The following is a 7,334-nucleotide window of genomic DNA, read 5'->3' as shown; positions in this document are numbered from 1 at the left end:
CCCCTATATTATGTTGTATATATATAATAGAGCTTCCTTTTTGCTCGAGAGGATTTCGGAAAGGGTTTTTTCTTTTTGAAATTCTTTCATTTTTATCTGATATACATATCCGATATCTTTTATTATTATCAGCGTGAGGATCAGGGATTCATAGTGACAATAGCTTTGGTTTAAGGTAGCTTAGTTTACTTATTTACAGTTCGTAGGTGGGTTTATGTTTATTTTGTTTGGACTAGACTATTTTTGGTGAGTATATGATATAGGTCTGTAGGGTAGGTCCTGTTAAGCCTCTTTCTTATTCGGATCCTTAGTTTTTGTTTCCTATACGATCGGAAACACTTTCCCACTTTTCGAAAAAGCGATCAATTCTAGGTGGAAATGGGGATCAGAGACTTGTTGACTAAAGATTCGGGTTCAAATTCATTTTAAAGGTTCCTTTTTTGTTTCACACATTTCGCTGAATTGAAACATCCGCTGTGGTAAAAATTGGATCAAATATTTTTTGGGCAAAGTTTCGTCCGATCAGCTGGGAATTCCACCTGAAACTGTGGTAAATAGGCGAAATATGGTTATATGAAAGATTTTCGTTAAACATCCGATCGACTTCAAGCTCATTTTCAAAGATCTTGATAGGTTTTCCGCAAAATCAACTTCTTCAAGGTTGTATAAAGGAAAGTTTGCTTACGGATGGAAAATGGGCGGAAAACATTAAAGCTTAAGTTCTGAAGTCGATGGACTTCAAAATCATTTTCAAATATCCATGAAAAGTTTTAATAATATATATATATAATAATATATATATATTTTTGACGAGCTGAAAATTTGAAGAAATACCAGGTAATATACGTTAAGAGTTTGTCTTGACTAGCTGAATGACTGTGTGAGCTGTTAACCCAATCCCTAAGCTCATCCAGCTCATATGTTTACTAACGTTTCCTTTTGGGTCAAAGGCGAGCACTAAGACGCGATTGGTTAAATGCGTTCAAAACGCATAAGGTCAAAGTCGCGTCGGGAAATTATAATTATTCAAAAAAACTACTCAACACAAAAATGTTGAAAGCCTTTCCTCAACTCTTCTCCAGTTTTTTAGTTAGTAACTAAATCGATTAGTTAAAACATTAACATAAATTCCAATGGGGAAATAATCAAAACGAATTTGATTCAATGGAATTTATATGTTTATTAAAAATAAAAATTTGTACGTTTTCCAACTAATCTGGCTATGAAAGCCCGATGATGTGACAAAGCACGGTTCACACATAGACAGACATAAACTGAATGTACATACACACACACATACACACACACATGCACACGCACAGCATACACTTGTACATATGTATGCAAAGAAAGGGAATATATGTATATATAACAAAGCAAAGACGAGGAGAATAACGGGCAAAAGAGTGCAACGGGCACATAAGCACAACATCCGACGGTAGTTATAAGCAAAAATAATGAACGATGATTGTCATTGCCCGGACTGCTCCCACTCCCACTCCCACTCCCTCTCCCCCTCGCACTCCCACTGCCACCACACGCTAGTTGCGAGCACAATAGGCGCTCACGTTCTCGCACGAATAAAAAGCACTTTGGTACTTTGTTTTATGGCATCTCTTGTCTCGTTCCCGCCTAATTACCACTCTGCATGGCAATAATTACCCATTACGGAGCGCGCTCTCTTCGCTTCTCCTCTCTCTCGCTCACTCTCTCTCGCTCACTGCCACAGTGATTCCGGTTGTGCTCTCGTGCTTGGTCTCTCTCGTTGCAGAGAGCGAGAGTGAGAGCTGTGTGCTGTGTGCTGCGTGCGAGACCATCGCTCTCTTTAGGGTGAAAAAGTATCTCAAAGACACAAAAAAGTCAAGATACAGATACAATTGGTAGTATGAAATCGACGGTGGAAGCGGCTAGGTTCACGTTATCGAGGTACAGCGCATAGTGCAACAGCGGTTAAATCATAATAAATCTAATAATACATCATAATCAAGCAATTCAAATGAATACACCAATTTACCTACAACAACATACATACATGCATTGACATGCATTTGATGTACATGATGTACACATTCCACGCGTACATCACGACGTACCCAAGCAAACTGCGCAATTTTGTTGCATATTCCGAATATTCAAATAACGCAATCATTTTATTTCGATTCGATAACGATTCAAAAAAAAGAAAATATAACAAATTGTATTGTGATTATATATGTGTTTGTGCGAAAAATGGTGAAACCCAATTTGTTTTACTGAGCAATAACGGCAAAAAATACGCGGCAAAATACATCAACTTAAAAAGTACCGCTACGAATCCCAATCAAATATATGTATATCTCCTTATAACTATACCACGCAAATAAAACATTCGACTGTAAAATTAAAAATTACCTGCATTTCAAGCTAAAATACTTTTGTGCATTTATATCTAAACATAATGTGACTGGATGTTCAAATGTTTTAAATGTACATACATATACATATATCTTTAACATGTTTTAACATGTCTGTACGGATTATCAGTGCATTAAATATACAATTTAATTGTCAACCGCATAACCGTTTAACCGCATTACCGTTTAACCGCAAATAACAACTGCCAGATCTTGGCATATGCTCTGTTCCGTTAAGCTCCGTTCTGCTATATGTACCAATATCTGTTATATTTTAGACCAAAAGAACCTTTCGATTCGCTCGTGTCATTTAACCACATCAATTAGTGCAAGGCACCAATAAATAAATAAATAAATAAATAATTTATATACGAGCATACATACAAATATAAACATGTGGATATGTGTGTGTGTGCCGTATCCACGACTCACAAAAAAACAAAAAGAAAACAAACGTTCTCTATGTACAAAGTAAAAAGAGATAGCGCATAATAAAATACGGCGAAAAGGCAGGCAACAGAGACTCGGGGAAAATTTGTTAATTGCATTCATCACTGAGAGTTTGAGCGTGTGTGCGTGTGTGTGTGTGAGTGTATGCATATACTGAATTTAGGCAGTTAAAAGAGTGTGAAGCGGTGGCTGCCAGAGCGAGAGAGAAGATGCGCGCATAAAAGGGGTGAGAGAGCATCGATGTAGTAGAGATAGATGTGTGTGTGCTCTCAGCGAAATAATGAGGCACGTGGTCCATGGAGAAAAGTAGATGTGCAAAAAATTTGAATACGCCAGCATACATATGTACATATATGCATATCAAAGTATATGTGTGCGCGCGTGTGCGTGTGTGAGTGCAAATTCATGTGCGTACATGAAAAAGAGACAACTGTCTCACTCGTTATAACCAACTAGGAGTAAAAGTGTTGATATTAAAAATGCAAAAAGCACAAGTTGGCAAATTAAATCGCGGCGGGCGTATTGAGCGACAGCCTGCACTCTATCTAGTCTCTCTCTTTCTTTCGCCCCTGCAAATTTCAGTCGTATTTCATTCGTATACATGTGTGTGTGTATAAATATGCTTATTTACATACAATTGTATGTATGTACATATGGGTGACTGTACGTAACTGTGATATCGCAAGGTAAATACATATATGTATGTTCGTACGTTACGTATGTAAATACTACATAAACGTATGCACACATGCATATTCCGATGTGTGTGTGTGTGTGTGTACACACTGTGCAAATTGCACTAGATTTTAATTTTCTTAGATACGTACACACATACATACATATGTATGTATGGATATCATGGGTGCACACATCATACATGAATATGGCCGATCAGAATTCCTTCCTCTCCAGTTTCGCCCTCTCCCCCCGCCCCCAAGACGAAACGTGCATAGCTTTTTAGGAAATTACAATTTTTGTTTGCCGTGCTTTTGAGTATTTTTTGTGTATTTCGCGACTTTCCATTTGGGTTTTGTGATGACAAACTGTGAGAATCAAAGAATAAATAACGGCAAAACTAGCAGCTCTATATAAAGTATTATAGCGAAATGCAGGTAACTGCATAATAGCTAAAAAACAGAGAAATTTGCAAAACTATCTGTGACGCGGGACAGACACATTCTTCAGTGCATACTTTAATAGATATGTACATAGCCAGGAATTACTGTATACTCGTTTAGGCCTGGACTGGCGGCCAGTGCCGGGTCACCTGTCACCTGGTCATGGCAATTACACCCTCATCCTCTCCCCCGCCCTCTCGTCCCAGTCACCCTCGTCGGCGTTCGGTTTCGGTTTCGCTTTCGATGCTGTCGCGATCTCACCCTCATGTCGTGCATGCCGCGATTCCTGCCACAGTCCCGATTTGATAGGTAGCGACCGGAAGTAGGTGCCATTCCTTGCGGAATACAAAAGACGCTGCAAAGGAAATATTAATTGCTATTTCATGCGAAAGTCAAACGTGCTTCGCTTCTTCTTGTCTTCGCCACAATTCTCTTATATGAATGAATAGACATACATCACATTCAGCACATACACGTACACATACATACATATGTACATATGTATCTCTATTTATTGTTTCAGGTGCAATCCAGTTTGAACTCGTCACGCCACACACTCGATTTAAAGTTCCTATAATATTTAAGCTAAAATTAAAAACAGTACAAAAACTAAACTAAACTAAACTCAACTAAACTAAACTAAACTAGAACCTACATCAGCTAAATCTTAAAAAGAATATTACAAATATCGCTATAAAAATGGTAAGACTCGAATACAGCGTGAATTGATTGGGAATCGCAACGGAGGAAAAGAAAGCTATTCACTTGATGCTCTGATGCGCGACCCAAACGAAACAGATCCATTTGCACTAGGATTCATTCAAACTAGGTAAGTTACAATCTCCTCCAATTCGTCTTGAAGCACATAATTTAATAATAACAAGTTGGCATGTATCTATAGATCTATCTATCTATGTAACTCCGACGAAATAATCGCCGTGGAAATAATCAATCCCTCGATGTCTCGGAATACATCCATGTTTCTATCAATTCTATGCAAATAGAGCACGTATTTTATCGGGCAATGTCCTCTAATTGGGCTAGACAAACATAATTGAACATTCGAGAGTTGGGGTAAATCTATAGATCTATCTATCTATGTCTAAGTTCGAAGAGAACATCGATTCTTAACATTAGATAATGTTACCTCGATGTCTCGGAATACATCCATGTTTCTATTCTATGTATTTTATCGTGTAATATTGTAATATTGTCTGATGTGTAAAGCATAAACGAAGACACCTCCGACCTCCGACCTTCGACCTGCGACCTTCGACCCAATAAAGTGGGCTTCTTTCAGTTGTTGTTCTTTTGCGCAAGATAGAGCTTCGACAAAGATAGGGTGTTTATATAAACCGATCTGGGAGATCGATGGGATGAGATCTCCTCGCAGATCCCCTCCGCATTCGGACTTCTCCCGAGTTCTACGTCTTTTTAGAGTATGTTTATAACGTCGCCGACTTTGGGCACGAGTGGGTCTCTTGCCAAATCGGAAGAATCAAATAGGGAAATCTATCTGGCCTATCCGGTAATATGCGGTTACGGATTCTGCGATTTGCTAGGAATATAAATAGGGATAACCTACGTTTATTACATATATCTCAGTCTCAGGTATTTAGTGCTAATCAACAAAGATACCAATGTATATAAATCTGTACACTAATCAAATATAACAATAACAATTAAGATGGAATTGTAGACTTTCTTGTAGTTCTAGCTAATTTTTGTCCCGATTACTTTTGGCGTATTTAACTAAAACTAGATATGTGTCTGAATGGATGCTTTTTTTCTAGAAATCTATCGAAGTGCTTAAAAACATTGAAAATAGTACAAATCAAAAAATAAAATCGGTCTCAATAAGTCGATGTTTTTTCTATTATCGGTAATCGATATCGGTAAATTGGGTCGTTATGTCGATGTATCGACGTCTTTCTCATTATATCGATAAGTTGATATATTGATGATTTTTCCATCACTTATCTGTATTATGTTATATAAAGCTATCGATATCGGTAAATTCAGGTTTGCAGACTATCGATAAATGTATCAATCTATTTATCCATGTTCCTTTGTCACTCTACCTTTAATATATTTTCAAAGAGTTTTCTTTAAATGACATATAAAAAAGATTATATACACTGAAATCCTTTATCGAAAAAGTTGGGATGAATCTTTTTGACTATATCTGTATCTATATATCTATGTATCTTTATATACATATATATATATATATAGATTTCCGTACAAAAACTCATTTATCGACAGATAGTTTTTAACACACAAATAATATGATTATAACAACGGATTAATGCAATATTTTGTTACCTTTGTAATTAAGAGATTGTTTGGATTATTTCGAATTAAACGATTGGCAAATCGAAATTCGCCTGCGAATGAACAATTTTCTTAAATAAAATGACTATTGTTTGTGGCAAACATCGTTCTATATTCTAAAAATACTTTCAATGTGTAACCTTTTTTCATTTAATTAAGGCTTTAGCTTAGTCTTGTGCATAAAGTCGATTTAGTCTGTGCGTCTATCTCCTGATTATTCTTCAGTTTCAGGGCAAGGATATGACGAGATCGGCTGAATGAAGTACTTATTTGTATTTTCAAATACCCAGAAAATACTCTGTAAAAATTGTATTCATTTTGTTTTCATTTAAATAGTCGAAATGTGCTCTATTATTGGAGCTGGGTTATTTGCAAAGCTTCGAGTCAGGCATTTTACTTGTTGTACAAAAGAAACTTCGAATATAGTCTAGTCTGGATAGTACGAATTCCTTCAATGGAATAAATGACAAAAAGCCCAAACCCTTTGTTCGAGCCAAAGGATTTGACAGGCTGCCAACAATTTTGATTCGCAATTGCAATTTGATCTGTATTTTGATTTCAACCAAATTTAAACATATATAAATGTGGTTTTTCACCATTTTCACCTGTCGTACTCCAATTCCAACTTTTCTTCAGAAAGCTTTTTAAGAGATATCTAAGTAAGAATTATCTGCCGCACACGTGGAATTGCATTATAAATAGCTTAAATCTAATCTAGAAATCAAGTTTGTTATATGAAAATAATATATATTAATAATTGTGCTATGCCCGCAATATATTTAATCTCTTAGGGCATTTTACAGGGTATTGGAAAATACATTGAAAACTTAAAGAAAAAATAATGGTAATAAATAATTCAACGTATTTGAATACCTTGAAAATTTGAACTTGTCGACTCTTCCACTCTCTGAAAATTTCCATATACACCCACACATCCACACATAGATGCATAGATACATAGATACGTAGATACTTATGTACATGCATATAAAGATACGTTTGCTGGGGCAAAAGAAAGCCCAAGTAAGTCGCTTGCCCT

At 36.4% G+C, this 7,334-nt stretch overlaps 1 protein-coding gene across 1 annotated transcript in view; it reads left to right on the top strand.

Moving 5' to 3' along the window:
• The first annotated feature begins 1,892 nt into the window (after positions 1 to 1,892).
• zfh2 (Zn finger homeodomain 2) overlaps positions 1,893 to 7,334 on the top strand; it is a 64,781-nt gene continuing 59,339 nt past the window's right edge. The window contains exons 1-2 of the transcript XR_010436144.1: positions 1,893 to 1,926; positions 4,485 to 4,790. The gene's annotated coding sequence lies outside the window, so the exon portion shown is untranslated. The remainder of the gene's footprint in view (positions 1,927 to 4,484; positions 4,791 to 7,334) is intronic.

Source organism: Drosophila montana, unplaced genomic scaffold (assembly GCF_035044405.1).
Source record: "Drosophila montana isolate Dmon_TW-CO22-7 unplaced genomic scaffold, ASM3504440v1 contig_2397_1, whole genome shotgun sequence".
In the NCBI taxonomy this organism is placed as follows: domain Eukaryota; kingdom Metazoa; phylum Arthropoda; class Insecta; order Diptera; family Drosophilidae; genus Drosophila; species Drosophila montana.
This window is presented reverse-complemented; position numbering and strand designations above follow the sequence as displayed.